The sequence below is a fragment of the Panulirus ornatus genome, chromosome 29, assembly GCF_036320965.1.
Source record: "Panulirus ornatus isolate Po-2019 chromosome 29, ASM3632096v1, whole genome shotgun sequence".
NCBI classification, from domain to species: Eukaryota; Metazoa; Arthropoda; class Malacostraca; order Decapoda; family Palinuridae; genus Panulirus; species Panulirus ornatus.
Genome location: NC_092252.1, coordinates 19,595,400 through 19,615,860, shown reverse-complemented (window position 1 = coordinate 19,615,860; position 20,461 = coordinate 19,595,400). Strand labels below are relative to the sequence as shown.

The following is a 20,461-nucleotide window of genomic DNA, read 5'->3' as shown; positions in this document are numbered from 1 at the left end:
AATCACTTTCCTCTCTTCCTACACGTACACATGCCTTACATCCTCGATAAAAACTTTTCACTGCTTCTAACAACTTGCCTCCCACACCATATATTCTTAATACCTTCCACAGAGCATCTCTATCAACTCTTATATATCTTATATATCTTTTATATATTTCTTATATATCTTTTATATATTTCTTATATATCCTTTATATATTTCTTATATATCTTTCATATATTTCTTATATATCTTTTTTTCTTATATATCTTTTATATATTTCTTATATATATTTTATATATTTCTTATATATCTTTTATATATTTCATATATATCTTTTATATATTTCTTATATATCTTTTACACATTTCTTATATATCTTTTATATATTTCTTATATATCTTTTATATATTTCTTATATATCTTTTATATATTTCTTATATATCTTTTATATATTTCTTATATATCTTTTATACATTTCTTATATATCTTTTATATATTTCTTATATATCTTTCATATATTTCTTTATTCATTTATTTATTTTGCTTTGTCGCTGTCTCCCGGGTTAGCGAGGTAGCGCAAGGAAACAGACGAAAGAATGGCCCAACCCGCCCACATACACATGTATATACATACACGTTCACACATGCAAATATACATACCTATACATCTCAATGTACACATATATATACACACACAGACATATACATATATACACATGTACATAATTCATACTGTCTGCCTTTATTTGTTCCCATCGCCACCTCACCACACATGGAATAACAACCCCCTCCCCCCTCATGTGTGTGAGGTAGCGCTAGGAAAGACACCAAAGGCCCCATTCGTTCACACTCAGTCTCTAGCTGTCATGTAATAATGCACCGAAACCACAGCTCCCTATCCACATCCAGGCCCCACACACTTTCCATGGTTTACCCCAGACGCTTCACATGCCCTGGTTCAATCCACTGACAGCACGTCAACCCCGGTATACCACATCGTTCCAATTCACTCTATTCCTTGCACGTCTTTCACCCTCCTGCATGTTCAGGCCCCAATCACTCAAAATCTTTTTCACTCCATCTTTCCACCTCCAATTTGGTCTCCCACTTCTTGTTCCCTCCACCTCTGACACATATATCCTCTTGGTCAATCTTACCTCACTCATTCTCTCCATGTGACCAAACCATTTCAAAACATCCTCTTCTACTCTCTCAATCACACTCTTTTTATTTCCACACATCTCTCTCACCCTTACATTACTTACTCGATCAAACCACCTCACACCACATATTGTCCTCAAACATCTCATTTCTAGCACATCCACCCTCCTGCACACAACTCTATCCATAGCCCACGTCTTGCAACCATACAACATTGTTGCAACCACTATTCCTTCAAACATACCCATTTTTGCTTTCCGAGATAATGTTCTCGACTTCCAAACATTCTTCAAGGCTCCCAGAATTTTCGCCCCCTCCCCCACCCTATGATTCACTTCCACTTCCATGGTTCCATCTGCTGCCAGATCCACTCCCAGATATCTAAAACACTTTACTTCCTCCAGTTTCTCTCCATTCAAACTTACCTCTCAATTGACTTGACCCTCAACCCTACTGTACCTAATAACCTTGCTCTTATTCACATTTACTCTTAACTTTCTTCTTTCACACACTTTACCAAACTCAGTCACCAGCTTCTGCAGTTTCTTACATGAATCAGCCACCAGCGCTGTATCATCAGCAAACAACAACTGGCTCACTTCCCAAGCTCTCTCATCCACAACAGACTGCATACTTGCCCCTCTTTCCAAAACTCTTGCATTCACCTCCCTAACAACCCCATCCATAAACAAATTAAACAACCATGGAGACATCACACACCCCTGCTGCAAACCTACATTCACTGAGAACCAATCACTTTCCTCTCTTCCTACATGTACACATGCCTTACATCCTCGATAAAAACTTTTCACTGCTTCTAAAAAGTTGCCTCCCACACCATATATTCTTAAAACCTTCCACACAGCATCTCTATCAACTCTATCATATGCTTTCTCCAGATCCATAAATGCTACATACAAATCCATTTCTTTTTCTAAGTATTTCTCATACATTCTTCAAAGCAAACACCTGATCCACACATCCTCTACCACTTCTGAAGCCACACTGCTCTTCCCCAATCTGATGCTCTGTACACGCCTTCACCCTCTCAATCAATACCCTCCCATATAATTTACCAGGAATACTCAACAAACTTATACCTCTGTAATTTGAGCACTCACTCTTATCCCCTTTGCCTTTGTACAATGGCACTATGCAAGCATTCTGCCAATCCTCAGGCACCTCGCCATGAATCATACATACATTGAATAACCTTACCAACCAGTCAACAATACAGTCACCCCCTTTTTTAATAACTTCCACTCCAGTACCATCCAAACCTGCTGCTTTGCCGGCTTTCATCTTCCATAAAGCTTTTACTACCTCTTCTCTATTTACCAAATCATTTTCCCTAACCCTCTTCACTTTGCACACCACCTCGACCAAAACATCCTATATCTGCCACTCTATCATCAAACACATTCAACAAACCTTCAAAATACTCACTCCATCTCCTCACATCACCACTGCTTGTTATCACTTCCCCATTTGCACCCTTCACTGAAGTTCCCATTTGCTCCCTTGTCTTCCGCACTTTATTTACCTCCTTCCAGAACATCTTTTTATTCTCCCTAAAATTTAATGATACTCTCTCACCCCAACTCTCATTTGCCCTCTTTTTCACCTCTTACACCTTTCTCTTGACCTTCTGTCTCTTTCTTTTATACATCTCCCACTCAATTGCATTTTTTCCCTGCAAAAATCATCCAAATGCCTCTCTCTTCTCTTTCACTAATAATCTTACTTCTTCATCCCACCACTCACTACCCTTTCTAATCAACCCACCTCCCACGCTTCTCATGCCACAAGCATCTTTTGCACAGTCCATCACTGATTCCCTAAATACATCCCATTCCTCCTCCACTCCCCTTACTTCCATTACTCACCTTTTTCCATTCTGTACTCAGTCTCTCCTGGTACTTCCTCACACAAGTCTCCTTCCCAAGCTCACTTACTCTCACCACCCTCTTCACCCCAACATTCACTCTTCTTTTCTGAAAACCCATACTAATCTTCACCTTAGCCTCCACAAGATAATGATCAGACATCCCTCCAGTTGCACCTCTCAGCACATTAACATCCAAAAGTCTCTCTTTCGCGCGCTTGTCAATTGACACGTAATCCAATAACGCTCTCTGGCCATCTCTCCTACTTACATACATATACTTATGTATATCTTGCTTTTTAAACCAGGTATTCCCAATCACCAGTTCTTTTTCAGCACATAAATCTACAAGCTCTTCACCATTTCCATTTACAACACTGAACACCCCATGTATACCAATTATTCCCTCAACTGCCACATTACTCACCTTTGCATTCAAATCACCCATCACTATAACCCGGTCTCGTGCATCAAAACCACTAACACACTCATTCAGCTGCTCCCAAAACACTTGCCTCTCATGATCTTTCTTCTCATGCCCAGGGGCATATGCACCAATAATCACCCATCTCTCTCCATCAACTTTCAGTTTTTCTTATATATCTTTTATATCTTTCTTTCTTTCTTTTATACTATTCGCCATTTCCCGCATTAGCGAGGTAGCGTTAAGAACAGAGGACTGGGCCTTTGAGAGAATATCCTCACGTGGCCCCTTCTCTGTTCCTTCTTTTGGAAAATTAAAAAAAAATGAGAGGGGAGGATTTCCAGCCCCCCGCTCCCTTCCCTTTTAGTCGCCTTCTACGACACGCAAGGAATACGTGGGAAGTATTCTTTCTCCCCTATCCCCAGGATAATATATATATATATATTTCTTATATATCTTTTATATATTTCTTATATATCTTTTTTATATTTCTTATTTATCTTTTATATATTTCTTATATATCTTTTATATATTTCTTATATATCTTTTATATATTTCTTATATATCTTTTATTTCTTATATATCTTTTATATTATCCCTGGGGATAGGGGATTAAGAATACTTCCCAAGTATTCCCTGCGTGTCGTAGAAGGCAAATAAAAGGGGAGGGAGCGGGGGGCTGGAAATCCTCCCCTCTCGTTTTTTTTTCAAATGAAGGAACAGAGGGGGCCAGGTGATGATATTCCAAAAAAGGCCCAGTCCTCTGTTCTTAACGCTACCTCGCTAACGCGGGAAATGGCGAATAGTTTAAAAGAAAGATCTTTTATATATTTCTTATTTATCTTTTATATATTTCTTATATATCTATATATTTCTTATATATCTTTTATATATTTCTTATATATCTTTTATTTCTTATATATCTTTTATATATTTCTTATTTATCTTTTATTTCTTTTTTTCTTTTTTTTTGCTTTGTCACTGTCTCCCACGTTTGCGAGGTAGCGCAAGGAAACAGACGAAAGAAATGGCCCAACCCACCCCCATACACATGTATATACACAAATATACATACCTACACAGCTTTCCATGGTTTACCTCAGACGCTTCACATGCCCTGATTCAATCCACTGACAGCACGTCAACCCCGGTATACCACATCGATCCAATTCACTCTATTCCTTGCCCTCCTTTCACCCTCCTGCATGTTCAGGCCCCGATCACACAAAATCTTTTTCACTCCATCTTTCCACCTCCAATTTGGTCTCCCACTTCTCCTCGTTCCCTCCACGTCCGACACATATTTCCTCTTGGTCAATCTTTCCTCACTCATTCTCTCCATGTGCCCAAACCATTTCAAAACACCCTCTTCTGCTCTCTCAACCACGCTCTTTTTATTTCCACACATCTCTCTTACCCCTACGTTACTTACTCGATCAAACCACCTCACACCACACATTGTCCTCAAACATCTCATTTACAGCACATCCATCCTCCTGCGCACAACTCTATCCATAGCCCACGCCTCGCAACCATACAACATTGTCGGAACCACTATTCCTTCAAACATACCCATTTTTGCTTTCTGAGATGATGTTCTCGACTTCCAGACATTCTTCAAGGGTCCCAGGATTTTCACCCCCTCCCCCACCCTATGATCCACTTCCACTTCCATGGTTCCATCCGCTGCCAGATCCACTCCCAGATATCTAAAACACTTTACTTCCTCCAGTTTTTCTCCATTCAAACTTACCTCCCAATTGACTTGACCCTCAACCCTACTGTACCTAATAACCTTGCTCTTATTCACATTTACTCTTAACTTTCTTCTTTCACACACTTTACCAAACTCAGTCACCAGCTTCTGCAGTTTCTCACATGAATCAGCCACCAGTGCTGTATCATCAGCAAACAACAACTGACTCACTTCCCAAGCTCTCTCATCCCCAACAGACTTCATACTTGCCCCTGTTTCCAAAACTCTTGCATTCACCTCTCTAACAACCCCATCCATAAACAAATTAAACAACCATGGAGACATCACACACCCCTGCCGCAAACCTACATTCACTGAGAACCAATCACTTTCCTCTCTTCCTACACGTACACATGCCTTACATCCTCGATGAAAACTTTTCACTGCTTCTAACAACTTGCCTCCCACACCATATATTCTTAATACCTTCCATAGAGCATCTCTATCAACTCTATCATATGCCCTCTCCAGATCCATAAATGCTACATAAAAATCCATTTGCTTTTCTAAGTATTTCTCACATACATTCTTCAAAGCAAACACCTGTTCCACACATCCTCTACCACTTCTGAAACCAACTGCTCTTCCCCAATCTGATGCTCTGTACATGCCTTCACCCCCTCAATCAATACCCTCCCATATGATTTACCAAGAATACTCAACAAACTTATACCTCTGTAATTTGAGCACTCACTCTTATCCCCTTTGCCTTTGTACAGTGGCACTATGCATGCATTCCGCCAATCCTGAGGCAACTCACCATGAGTCATACATACATTAGATAACCTTACCAACCAGTCAATAATACAGTCACCCACTTTTTTAATAAATTCCACTGCAATACCATCCAAACCTGCTGCCTTGCCGGCTTTCATCTTCCGCAAAGCTTTTACTACCTCTTCTCTGTTTACCAAATCATTTTCCCTAACCCTCTCACTTTGCACACCACCTCGACCAAAACACCCTATATCTGCCACTCTATCATCAAACACATTCAACAAACCTTCAAAATACTCACTCCATCTCCTTCTCACATCACCACTACTTGTTATCACCTCCCCATTTGTGCCCTTCACTGAAGTTCCCATTTGCTCCCTTGTCTTACGCACTTTATTTACCTCCTTCCAGAACATCATTTTATTCTCCCTAAAATTTAATGATACTCTCTCACCCCAACTCTTTCTTATATATCTTTTATATATTTCTTATATACCTTTTATATATTTGTTATATATCTTTTATATATTTCTTATATTTTTTATCGAGGATGTAAGGCATGTGTACGTGTAGGAAGAGAGGAAAGTGATTGGTTCTCAGTGAATGTAGGTTTGCGGCAGGGGTGTGTGATGTCTCCATGGTTGTTTAATTTGTTTATGGATGGGGTTGTTAGGGAGGTGAATGCAAGAGTTTTGGAAAGAGGGGCAAGTATGAAGTCTGTTGGGGATGAGAGAGCTTGGGAAGTGAGTCAGTTGTTGTTCGCTGATGATACAGCGCTGGTGACTGATTCATGTGAGAAACTGCAGAAGCTGGTACTGAGTTTGGTAAAGTGTGTGAAAGAAGAAAGTTAAGAGTAAATGTGAATAAGAGCAAGGTTATTAGGTACAGTAGGGTTGAGGGTCAATTCAATTGGGAGGTGAGTTTGAATGGAGAAAAACTGGAGGAAGTGAAGTGCTTTAGATATCTGGGAGTGGATCTGGCAGCGGATGGAACCATGGAAGCGGAAGTGGATCATAGGGTGGGGGAGGGGGCGAAAATTCTGGGAGCCTTGAAGAATGTGTGGAAGTCGAGAACATTATCTCGGAAAGCAAAAATGGGTATGTTTGAAGGAATAGTGGTTCCAACAATGTTGTATGGTTGCGAGGCGTGGACTATGGATAGAGTTGTGCGCAGGAGGATGGATGTGCTGTAAATGAGATGTTTGAGGACAATGTGTGGTGTGAGGTGGTTTGATCGAGTAAGTAACGTAAGGGTAAGAGAGATGTGTGGAAATAAGAAGAGCGTGGTTGAGAGAGCAGAAGAGGGTGTTTTGAAATGGTTTGGTCACATGGAGAGAATGAGTGAGGAAAGATTGACCAAGAGGATATAAGTGTTGGAGGTGGAGGGAACGAGGAGAAGAGGGAGACCAAATTGGAGGTGGAAAGATGGAGTGAAAAAGATTTTGTGTGATCGGGGCCTGAACTTGCAGGAGGGTGAAAGGAGGGCAAAGAATAGAGTGAATTGGAGCGATGTGGTATACCGGGGTTGACGTGCTGTCAGTGGATTGAATCAAGGCATGTGTATGGGGGTGGGTTGGGCCATTTCTTTCGTCTGTTTCCTTGCGCTACCTCGCAAACGCGGGAGACAGCGGCAAAAAAAAAAAAAAATATATATTTCTTATATATCTTTTATATATTTCTTATATATCTCTTATATATTTCTTATATATCTTTTATATATTTCTTATATATCTTTTATATATTTCTTATATATCTTTTATATATTTCCTATATATCTTTTATATATTTCTTATATATCTTCTACATATTTCTTATATATCTTTTACATATTTCTTATATATCTTTTATATATTTCTTATATATCTTTTATATATTTCTTATATATCTTTTATATATTTCTTATATATCTTTTATATATTTCTTATATATCTTTTATATATTTCTTATATATCTTTTATATACTTTTTATATATCTTTTATACCTTTCTTATATATCTTTTATTTCTTATATTTATATATATACCATGGAAAGCTGTGTAGGTGTGTATATTTGCGTGTGTGGACGTATGTATATACATGTGTATGGGGGTGGGATTGGGCCATTTCTTTCGTCTGTTTCCTTGCGCTACCTCGCAAACGCGGGAGACAGCGACAAAGTATAATAAAAATGATATATAATATTTTATATATTTCTTATATATCTTTTATATATTTCTTATATATCTTTTATATATTTCTTGTATGTCTTTCATATATTTCTTATTTTTTTTTTTTTTTTGCTTTGTCGCTGTCTCCTGCATTTGCGAGGTAGCGCAAGGAAACAGATGAAAGAAATGGCCCAACCCACCCCCATACACATGTATATACATACGTCCACACACGCAAATATACATACCTACACAGCTTTCCATGGTTTACCCCAGACACTTCACATGCCCTGATTGAATCCACTGACAGCACGTCAACCCTGGTATACCACATCGATCCAATTCACTCTATTCCTTGCCCTCCTTTCACCCTCCTGCATGTTCAGGCCCCAATCACACAAAATCTTTTTCACTCCATCTTTCCACCTCCAATTTGGTCTCCCACTTCTCCTCGTTCCCTCCACCTCCGACACATATTTCCTCTTGGTCAATCTTTCCTCACTCATTCTCTCCATGTGCCCAAACCATTTCAAAACACCCTCTTCTGCTCCCTCAACCACGCTCTTTTTATTTCCACACATCTCTCTTACCCTTACGTTACTTACTCGATCAAACCACCTCACACCACACATTGTCCTCAAACATCTCATTTCCAGGACATCCATCCTCCTGCGCACAACTCTATCCATAGCCCACGCCTCGCAACCATACAACATTGTCGGAACCACTATTCCTTCAAACATACCCATTTTTGCTTTCCGAGATAATGTTCTCGACTTCCACACATTCTTCAAGGCTCCCAGAATTTTCGCCCCCTCCCCCACCCTATGATCCACTTCCGCTTCCATGGTTCCATCCGCTGCCAGATCCACTCCCAGATATCTAAAACACTTTACTTCCTCCAGTTTTTCTCCATTCAAACTTACCTCCCAATTGACTTGACCCTCAACCCTACTGTACCTAATAACCTTGCTCTTATTCACATTTACTCTTAACTTTCTTCTTTCACACACTTTACCAAACTCAGTCACCAGCTTCTGCAGTTTCTCACATGAATCAGCCACCAGCGCTGTATCATCAGCGAACAACAACTGACTCACTTCCCAAGATCTCTCATCCCCAACAGACTTCATACTTGCCCCTGTTTCCAAAACTCTTGCATTCACCTCCCTAACAACCCCATCCATAAACAAATTAAACAACCATGGAGACATCACACACCCCTGCCGCAAACCTACATTCACTGAGAACCAATCACTTTCCTCTCTTCCTACACGTACACATGCCTTACATCCTCGATAAAAACTTTTCACTGCTTCTAACAACTTTCCTCCCACACCATATATTCTTAATACCTTCCACAGAGCATCTCTATCAACTCTATCATATGCCTTCTCCAGATCCATAAATGCTACATACAAATCCATTTGCTTTTCTAAGTATTTCTCACATACATTCTTCAAAGCAAACACCTGATCCACACATCCTCTACCACTTCTGAAACCACACTGCTCCTCCCCAATCTGATGCTCTGTACATGCCTTCACCCTCTCAATCAATACCCTCCCATATAATTTACCAGGAATACTCAACAAACTTATACCTCTGTAATTTGAGCACCCACACTTATCCCCTTTGCCTTTGCACAATGGCACTATGCACGCATTCCACCAATCCTCAGGCACCTCACCATGAGTCATACATACATTAAATAAACTTGCCAACCAGTCAATAATACAGTCACCCCTTTTTTCAATAAATTCCACTGCAATACCATCCAAACCTGCTGCCTTGCCGGCTTTCATCTTCCGCAAAGCTTTTACTACCTCTTCTCTGTTTACCAAATAATTTTCCCTAACCCTCTCACTTTGCACACCACCTCGACCAAAACACCCTATATCTGCCACTCTATCATCAAACACATTCAACAGACCTTCAAGATACTCTCTCCATCTCCTTCTCACATCACCACTACTTGTTATCACCTCCCCATTTGCGCCCTTCACTGAAGTTCCCATTTGCTCCCTTGTCTTACGCACTTTATTTACCTCCTTCCAGAACATCTTTTTATTCTCCCTAAAATTTAATGATACTCTCTCACCCCAACTCTCATTTGCCCTCTTTTTCACCTCTTGCACCTTTCTCTTGACCTCCTGTCTCTTTCTTTTATACATCTCCCACTCAATTGCATTTTTTCCCTGCAAAAATCGTCCAAATGCCTCTCTCTTCTCTTTCACTAGTAATCTTACTTCTTCATCCCACCACTCACTACCCTTTCTAATCAACCCACCTCCCACTCTTCTCATGCCACAAGCATCTTTTATATGTCTTATATATGTTATATATATTCCTTATATATGCTTTATATATTTCTTATGTATCTTTTATATATTTCTTATATATGTTTTATATATTTCTTATATGTGCTTTATATATTTCTTATATATGTTTTATATATTTTTTATATGAGCTTTATATATTTCTTATGTATCTTTTATATATTTCTTATATATTTTATATATATTTCTTATATAAGTTTTATATATTTCTTATATGTGCTTTATATATTTCTTATATATGTTTTATATATCTTATATATATGTTATATATATTTCTTATACGTGCATTATATATTTCTTGTATATGTTTTATATATTTTTATGTATGTTGTATATATTTTCATATATGTTTTTTCTTTTCTATATATCTTATACATTTTTCATATAAGTTATATATATTTCTTATATATGAACGTGAGGAAACATATCCTCAACCACACAGGGAGACATGAGCCTTAGTGACACATATTTCCCTCACCACAACCGGACCAATAGCCAGCTGGAGACCCTCTGGTGCCTAGTGTTGTGACCCTTGCACCACAACCAGACCAAGAGCCAGCTGGAGACCCTCTGGTGCCTAGTGTTGTGACCCTTGCACCACAACCGGACCAAGAGCCAGCTGGAGACCCTCTGGTGCCTAGTGTTGTGACCCTTGCACCACAACCGGACCAAGAGCCAGGTGGTGTCTAGTGGATAGTGTTATGACCATTGCATATCAGTCCCTCCTTTTGTGATCATTTGATAAATAGGTACCAAGTGTGAGGGATGATATATCTCTATATCCATTCATCTGTCTATCTATCTATCGATATATATATATATATATATATATATATATATATATATATATATATATATATATATATATATATATATTTTCTTTTTCTTTCTTTTAAACTATCCGCCATTTCCCGCATTAGCGAGGTAGCGTTAAGAACAGAGGACTGGGCCTTTTTTGGAATATCCTCATCTGGCCCCCTCTGTTCCTTCTTTTGGAAAAATTAAAAAAAAACGAGAGGGGAGGATTTCCAGCCCCCTGCTCCCTCCCCTTTTAGTCGCCTTCTACGACACGCAGGGAATACGTGGGAAGTATTCTTAATCCCCTATCCCCAGGGATAATATATATAAGAGTGAGTGCTCAAATTACAGAGGTATAAGTCTGTTGAGTATTCCTGGTAAATTATATGGGAGGGTATTGATTGAGAGGGTGAAGGCATGTACAGAGCATCAGATTAGGGAAGAGCAGTGTGGTTTCAGAAGTGGTAGAGGATGTGTGGATCAGGTGTTTGCTTTGAAGAATGTATGTGAGAAATACTTAGAAAAGCAAATGGATTTTTATGTAGCATTTATGGATCTGGAGAAGGCATATGATAGAGTTGATAGAGATGCTCTGTGGAAGGTATTAAGAATATATGGTGTGGGAGGAAAGTTGTTAGAAGCAGTGAAAAGTTTTTATCGAGGATGTAAGGCATGTGTACGTGTAGGAAGAGAGGAAAGTGATTGGTTCTCAGTGAATGTAGGTTTGCGGCAGGGGTGTGTGATGTCTCCATGGTTGTTTAATTTGTTTATGGATGGGGTTGTTAGGGAGGTAAATGCAAGAGTTTTGGAAAGAGGGGCAAGTATGAAGTCTGTTGGGGATGAGAGAGCTTGGGAAGTGAGTCAGTTGTTGTTCGCTGATGATACAGCGCTGGTGGCTGATTCATGTGAGAAACTGCAGAAGCTGGTGACTGAGTTTGGAAAAGTGTGTGGAAGAAGAAAGTTAAGAGTAAATGTGAATAAGAGCAAGGTTATTAGGTACAGTAGGGTTGAGGGTCAAGTCAATTGGGAGGTGAGTTTGAATGGAGAAAAACTGGAGAAAGTGAAGTGTTTTAGATATCTGGGAGTGGATCTGGCAGCGGATGGAACCATGGAAGCGAAAGTGGATCATAGGGTGGGGGAGGGGGTGAAAATCCTGGGGGCCTTGAAGAATGTGTGGAAGTCGAGAACATTATCTCGGAAAGCAAAAATGGGTATGTTTGAAGGAATAGTGGTTCCAACAATGTTGTATGGTTGCGAGGCGTGGGCTATGGATAGAGTTGTGCGCAGGAGGATGGATGTGCTGGAAATGAGATGTTTGAGGACAATGTGTGGTGTGAGGTGGTTTGCTCGAGTGAGTAATGTAAGGGTAAGAGAGATGTGTGGAAATAAAAAGAGCGTTGTTGAGAGAGCAGAAGAGGGTGTTTTGAAATGGTTTGGGCACATGGAGAGGATGAGTGAGGAAAGATTGACCAAGAGGATATATGTGTCGGAGGTGGAGGGAACAAGGAGAAGAGGGAGACCAAATTGGAGGTGGAAAGATGGAGTGAAAAAGATTTTGTGTGATCGGGGCCTGAACATGCAGGAGGGTGAAAGGAGGGCAAGGAATAGAGTGAATTGGAGCGATGTGGTATACCGGGGTTGACGTGCTGTCAGTGGATTGAATCAAGGCATGTGAAGTGTCTGGGGTAACCCATGGAAAGCTGTGTAGGTATGTATATTTGCGTGTATGGACATATGTATATACATGTGTATGGGGGGGGTTGGGCCATTTCTTTCGTCTGTTTCCTTGCGCTACCTCGCAAACGCGGGAGACAGCGACAAAGTATAATAAAAAAAATAAAATAATAATATATATATATATATATATATATATATATATATATATATGTATATATATATATATATATTTCATTTATTATACTTTGTCGCTGTTTCCCGCGTTTGCGAGGTAGCGCAAGGAATCAGACGAAAGAAATGGCCCAACCCCCCCCATATATATATATATATATATATATATATATTTTTTTTTGCCGCTGTCTCCCGCGTTTGCGAGGTAGTGCAAGGAAACAGACGAAAGAAATGGCCCAACCCACCCCCATACACATGTATATACATACGTCCACACACGCAAATATACATACCTACACAGCTTTCCATGGTTTACCCCAGACTCTTCACACGCCCTGATTCAATCCACTGACAGCACGTCAACCTCGGTATACCACATCGATCCAATTCACTCTATTCCTTGCCCTCCTTTCACCCTCCTGCATGTTCAGACCCCGATCACACAAAATCTTTTTCACTCCATCTTTCCACCTCCAATATATATATATATATATATATATATATATATATATATATATATATATATATATATATATATATATATATATTGGGATATATATATATATATATATGGGGATAGGGGAGAAAGAATACTTCCCATGTATTCCCTGCATGTTGTAGAAGGCGACTAAAAGGGGAGGGAGCGGGTGGCTGGAAATCCTTCCCTCTCGCTTTTTTTTTTAACTTTCCAAAAGAGGGAACAGAGAAGGGGGCCAGATGAGGATATTCCCTCAAAGGCCCAGTCCTCTGTTCTCAACGCTACCTCGCTAATGCGGGAAATGGCGAATAGTATGAAAAGAAAAAAAAAAGATATATATATATATATATATATATATATATATATATATATATATATATATATATATATATATATATATATATATATATGTAAATGGAAATGGTGAAGAGCTTGTAGATTTATGTGCTGAAAAAGGACAGCTTATTGGGAATACTTGGATTAAAAAGAGAGATATACATAAGTATACGTATGTAAGTAGGAGGGATGGCCAGAGAGCGTTATTGGATTACGTGTTAATTGATAGGCGCTCGAAAGAGAGACTTTTGGATGTTAATGTGCTGAGAGGTGCAACTGGAGGGATGTCTGATCATTATCTTGTGGAGGCGAAGGTAAAGATTTGTATGGGTTTTCAGAAAAGAAGAGAGAATGTTGGGGTGAAGAGCGTGGTGAGAGTAAGTGAGCTTGGGAAGGAGACTTGTGTGAGGAAGTACCAGGAGAGACTGAGTGCAGAATGGAAAGGGATGAGAACAAAGGAGGTAAGGGGAGTGGGGGAGGAATGGGATGTATTTAGGGAAGCAGTGATGGCTTGCGCAAAAGATGCTTGTGGCATGAGAAGCGTGGGAGGTGGGTTGATTAGAAAGAGTAATGAGTGGTGAGATGAAGAAGTAAGATTATTAGTGAAAGAGAAGAAAGAGGCATTTGGACGATTTTTACAGGGAAAAATGCAAATGAGTGGGAGATGTATAAAAGAAAGAGGCAGGAGGTCAAGAGAAAGGATCAAGAGGTGAAAAAGAGGGCAAATGAGAGTTGGGGTGAGAGAGTATCATTAAATTTTATGGAGAATAAAAAGATGTTTTGGAAGGAGGTAAATAAAGTGCGTAAGACAAGGGAGCAAATGGGAACTATCACACAGCTCTCCTACCACTACTACACAACTCTCCCACCCCGATCACACAGCTCTCCCACCACTACTACACAACTCTCCCACCACTACCAAAGAGCTCTCCCACCATAACCACACAGCTTTCCGACCACTACCACACAGCTCTCCCACCAATACCACACAGCTCTCCCACCACTACCATATACCTCTCCCACCACTACCAAACAGCTCTCCCACCACTATCACAAAACTCTCCAACCACTGCCACACAGCTCTCCCACCACTATCACACAATTCTCCCACCCTATCACACAACTCTCCCACCACTACCACACAACTCTCCCACCACTACCACAAAGCTCTCCCAACACCATCACAGCTCTCCCACCACTGTCACCCAACTCTCCCACCACTACCGTATACCTCTCCCACCACTGCCACACAGTTCTCCCACCACTATCACACAGCTCTCCTACCATTACTACACAACTCTCTCACCACTACTACACAGCTCTCCCAAGACTATCACAAAGCTCTCCCACCACAACTACACAACCTCCCAACCTCCCCCACTCTCCCACCAATACCAAAGAGCTCTCTCACCACCATCACACAGCTCTCCCACCACTACCACACAGCTCTCCCACCAATACCACACAGCTCTCCCACCAGTAACACACAGCTCTCCCACCAGTACGACAAAGCTCTCCTACCACTACCAAACAGCTCACCCACCACTATAACAAAACTCTCCCACCACTACCACACAGCTCTCCCACCACTATCACAAAGCTCTCCCACCACTACCAAACAGCTCTCCCACCTATACCGTACAGCTCTCCCACCAGTACCACACAGCACTCCCACCAGTACCACACAGCTCTCCCACCACTATCACACAACTTTCCCACCACTACCACACATCTCTCCCACCACTATCACAAAGCTCTCCCACTAACACCACTATCACACAGCTCTCCCACCACTACCACACAACTCTCCCACCACTACCACAAAGCTGTCACACCACTATCACAGCTCTCCCACCACTATCACCCAACTCTCCCACCACTACCGTATACCTCTCCCACCACTGCCACACAGCTCTCCCACCACTATCACACAGCTCTCCTACCACTACTACACTACTCTCTCACCACTACCACACAGCTCTCCCAACACTATCACTAAGCTCTCCCACCACAACTACGCAACTCTCCCACCAATACCAAAGAGCTCTCCCACCACCATCACACAGCTCTCCCACCACTACCACACAGCACTCCCACCACTACCACACAGCCCTCCCACCAGTAACACACAACTCTCCCATCACTACCACACAGCTCTGCCATCACTACCACACAGCTCTGCCATCATTATCACAGCTCTCCCACCACTACTACACAACTCTCCCACCACTACCATATACCTCTCCCATCACAACCACACAGCTCTCCCACCACGATCACACAGCTCTCCCACCAATACTACACAACTCTCCCACCATTACCACAGAGCTTTCCCACCACTATCACACAGCTCTCCCAACAGTACCACACAGCTCTCCCATTACTACCACACAGCTCTACCACCACAATGACACAGCTCTCCCACCACTACTACAAAACTCTCCCACCGCTACCACACAGCTCTCCCACCAATACCACACCTCATCCACCACTACCAAACAGTTCTCCCACCACTACCACACAGCTCTCCCACCACTACCACACAACTCTCCCACCACTATCACAGAGTTCTCCCACCACTATCACACAACTCTCCCACCACTACCACACAACTCTCCCCCACTACCACACATCTCTCCCACCACTATCACAGAGCTCTCCCACCACTATCACACAACTCTCCCACCACTACCACAAAGCTCTCCCATCACTATCACACAGCTCTCCCACCACTATCACAGAGCTCTCCCACCACTATCACACAGCTCTCCCACCACTACCACAAAGCTCTCCCATCACTATCACACATATCTCCCACCACTATCACACAGCTCTCCCACCACTACCACAAAGCTCTCCCATCACTATCACACGGCTCTCCCACCACTATCACACAGCTCTCCCACCACTATCACACAACTCTCCCACCACTACCACAAAGCTCTCCCATCACTATCACACAGCTCTCCCACCACTATCACACAGCTCTCCCACCACTACTACACAGCTCTCCCACCACTATCACACTCCTCTCCCACCACTATCACACAGCTCTCCCACCACTACCACACAGCTCTCCCACCACTACCACACAGCTCTCCCACCACTATCACACTCCTCTCCCACCACTACCACACAGCTCTCCCACCACTACCACACAGCTCTTCCATCACTACCACACAGCTCTCCCACCACTACCACACAGCTCTCCCACCACTACCACACAGCTCTTCCACCACTATCACACAACTCTCCCACCACTACCACACAGCTCTCCCACCACTATCACACAGCTCTCCTACCACCACCACCACACATCTCTCCCACCACTATCAAACAACTCTCCCACCACTACCACACAGCTCTCCCACTCTTACCACACAGCTCTCCCACTACTATTACACAACCCTCCCAATACTACTACACAACTCTCCCACCACTATCACACAGCTCTCCCGCCACTACCGCACAGCTCTCCCATCACTTCCAAACAGCTGTTCCACCAAAGAAACACAGCTCTCCCATCACTATCGCACCGCTCTCCCACCGCTACTACACAACTTTCCAACCACTACCGCACAGCTCTCCCACCACTGCCGCACACTTCTCCCACCACTACCACACAGCTCTCCCACCACTGCCGCACACTTCTCCCACCACTACCACACAGCTCTCCCACCATTGCCGCACACTTCTCCCACCACTACCACACAGCTCTCCTACCAGTGTCACACAGCTGTCTAACCACTACCACACAGCTCTCCCACCACTGCCACACACTTCTCCAACCACTACCACACAGCTCTCCCACCACTGCCGCACACTTCTCCCACCACTACCACACAGCTCTCCTACCACTGACACACAGCTTTCCCACCACAACAACACAATTCTCCCACCACTGCCACAAAGCTCTCCTAACTATCACAAAGCTCTCCCACCACTACTACACAACTCTCCCACCACTACCACGCAGCTCTCCCAACACTACCACACAGCTCTCCCACTACCATCACATAGCTCTGCCACCACTATCAAACAACTCTCCCATCACTACCGCACAGCTCTCCCACCACTACCACACAGCTCTCCAACCACTATCACACAGTTCTCCCACCACTACCAAGCAGCTCTCCCACCACTATCAAACAACTCTCCCACCACTAACACACAGTTCTCCCACCACTATCACACAGCTCTCCCACCACTATCACACAGCTCTCCCACTCTTACCACACAGCTCTCCCACTACTAATCACACAACTCTCCCAATACTACCACACAACTCTCCCACCACTATCACACAGCTCTCCCACCACTACCACACAGCTCTCCCATCACTTGCACACAGCTCTCCCACCAAAGAAACACAGCTCTCCCACCACTATCGCACCGCTCTCCCACCACTATTACGCAACTCTCCCACCACTACCACACAGCTCTCCCACCACTATCACACAGCTGTCCAACCATTACCACACAGCTCTCCCACCAGTACCACACAGCTCTCCCACCAGTACCACACAGCTCTCCCACCAGTACCACACAGCTCTCCCACTCGTACCACACAGCTCTCCCACCAGGATCACACAGCTCTCCCACCAGTACCACACAGCTCTCCCACCAGTACCAGACAGCTTTCCCACCAGGACCACACAGCTCTCCCACCAGTACCACACAGCTCTCCCACCAGTACCACACAGCTCTCCCACCAGTACCACACAGCTCTCCCACCAGTACCACACAGCTCTCCCACCAGTACCACACAGCTCTCCCACCAGTACCACACAGCTCTCCCACCAGTACCACACAGCTCTCCCACCAGTACCACACAGCTCTCCCACCAGGACCACATAGGTCTACCTGCACCAGCCATGCACCTCACCTGCAGGTGGAGGCGCGAGGGAAGGTTATGATGTGCACTACGGCTGCTTCAGTAGATGTAGCGCCGACACTGATCTGCCTTCCCTGAAATAGGTGAGGGTTGACCTTGGTCACGGCTGGCCAGCTGGAGGGTCCAGGGACGGCCGGTCCAGGGACGGCCGGGGCCGGGAAAGCTTGCTGGCTGACATGTGAACCCCAGGATGTGGTCAGCTTAGCGTCTCACACAGACACGCTAGTGTAGCATGTGCGGCCATGGGCAATACAGGGGAGGATGGGGTTATGGCAATATAGGGAAGGATGGGACCTAAGGCAATAGAGGGGAGGATTATGCTTAGGGCAATACAGGGAAGGGTGGGACGTAGGGCAGTACAGGGAAGGATGGGGCTAGGGCAATACAGGGAAGGATGGGACCTAGAGCAATACAGGGGAGGATGGGGTTATGGCAATATAGGGGAGGATTAGGCCTAGGGCAATGCAGGGAAGGATGGGGCTAGGGCAATACAGGGAAGGATGGAACCTAGAGCAATACAGGAGAGGTTGGGGCTAAGGCAGTACAGGGGAAGATGGGACCTAGGCAATACAAGGAAGAATGGGTACCTAGGGCAATACAGGGAAGGATGGGGCTGGGGCAATACAAGGGAGAATGGGGCTCGGGCAATACAGGAAATTATGGGGAATAGGAAATACAGGGGAGGATGGGGACTAGGGCAATACAGGGAAGGATGGGACCTAGGGCAATATAGAGGAGGATGGGGCTAGGGGAATACAGGGGAAGATGAGGCTAGGGCAATAAAGGGACGGATGGGATCTAGGGCAACACAGGGAAGGATGGGACCTAGGGCAATAAAGGGACGGATGGGACCTAGGGCAATACAGGGAAGTATGGGTACCTAGGGCAATACAGGGAAGGATGGGGAATAGGCAATACAGGGGAGGATGGGGATCTAGGGCAATACAGGAAAGGATGGGACCTAGAGCAATACAAGGAAAGATGGGGAATAGGCAGTACAGGAGAGGATGGGGACCTAGGGCAATAAAGGGAAGGATGGAACCTAGGGCAATACAGGGAAGGATGGGGAAGAGGCAATACAGGGGAGGGTGGGGACCTAGGGCAATACAGGGAAGGATGGGGAATAGGCAATACAGGGGAGGATGAGGCTAGGGCAATACAGGGAAGGGTGGGACCTAGGGCAATACAGGGAAGGATGGGACCTAGGGCAATACAGGGGAGGATGGGGAAGAGGCAGTACAGAATAGGATGGGGACCTAGGGCAATAAAGGGAAGGATGGAACCTAGGGTAATACAGGAAAGGATAAGACATAGGACAATACAGGGAAGGATGGGGAAGAGGCAATACAGGGGAGGATGGGGACCTAGGGCAGTACAGGGAAGGATGGGGCCTAGGGCAATACAGGGGAGGATGGAATAGCCAATACAGGGGAGGATGGGGCTAAGGCAATACAGGGAAGGATGGGGCCTAGGGCAATACAGAGAAGGATGGGACCTATGGTAATACAGGGAAGGATGGGGAATGGGCAGTACAGGGGAGGATGAGGCTAGGGACAATACAGGGAAGGATGGGACCTAGGACAATACAAGGAAGGATGGGGAATTGGCAATACATGGGAGGATGGGGCCTAGGGCAATAAGGGTAGGACGGGACCTAGGGCAATGCAGGAGAGGATGGGGTCGGGTAATAAAGG

The 20,461-nt window shown here is 43.7% G+C and overlaps 1 protein-coding gene across 1 annotated transcript in view; it reads right to left on the bottom strand.

Moving 5' to 3' along the window:
• LOC139758176 (uncharacterized) overlaps positions 1-18,898 on the bottom strand; it is an 80,038-nt gene extending 61,140 nt beyond the window's left edge. The window contains exon 1 of the mRNA XM_071679367.1: positions 18,759-18,898. The gene's annotated coding sequence lies outside the window, so the exon portion shown is untranslated. The remainder of the gene's footprint in view (positions 1-18,758) is intronic.
• Between the last annotated feature and the right edge of the window lie 1,563 nt (positions 18,899-20,461).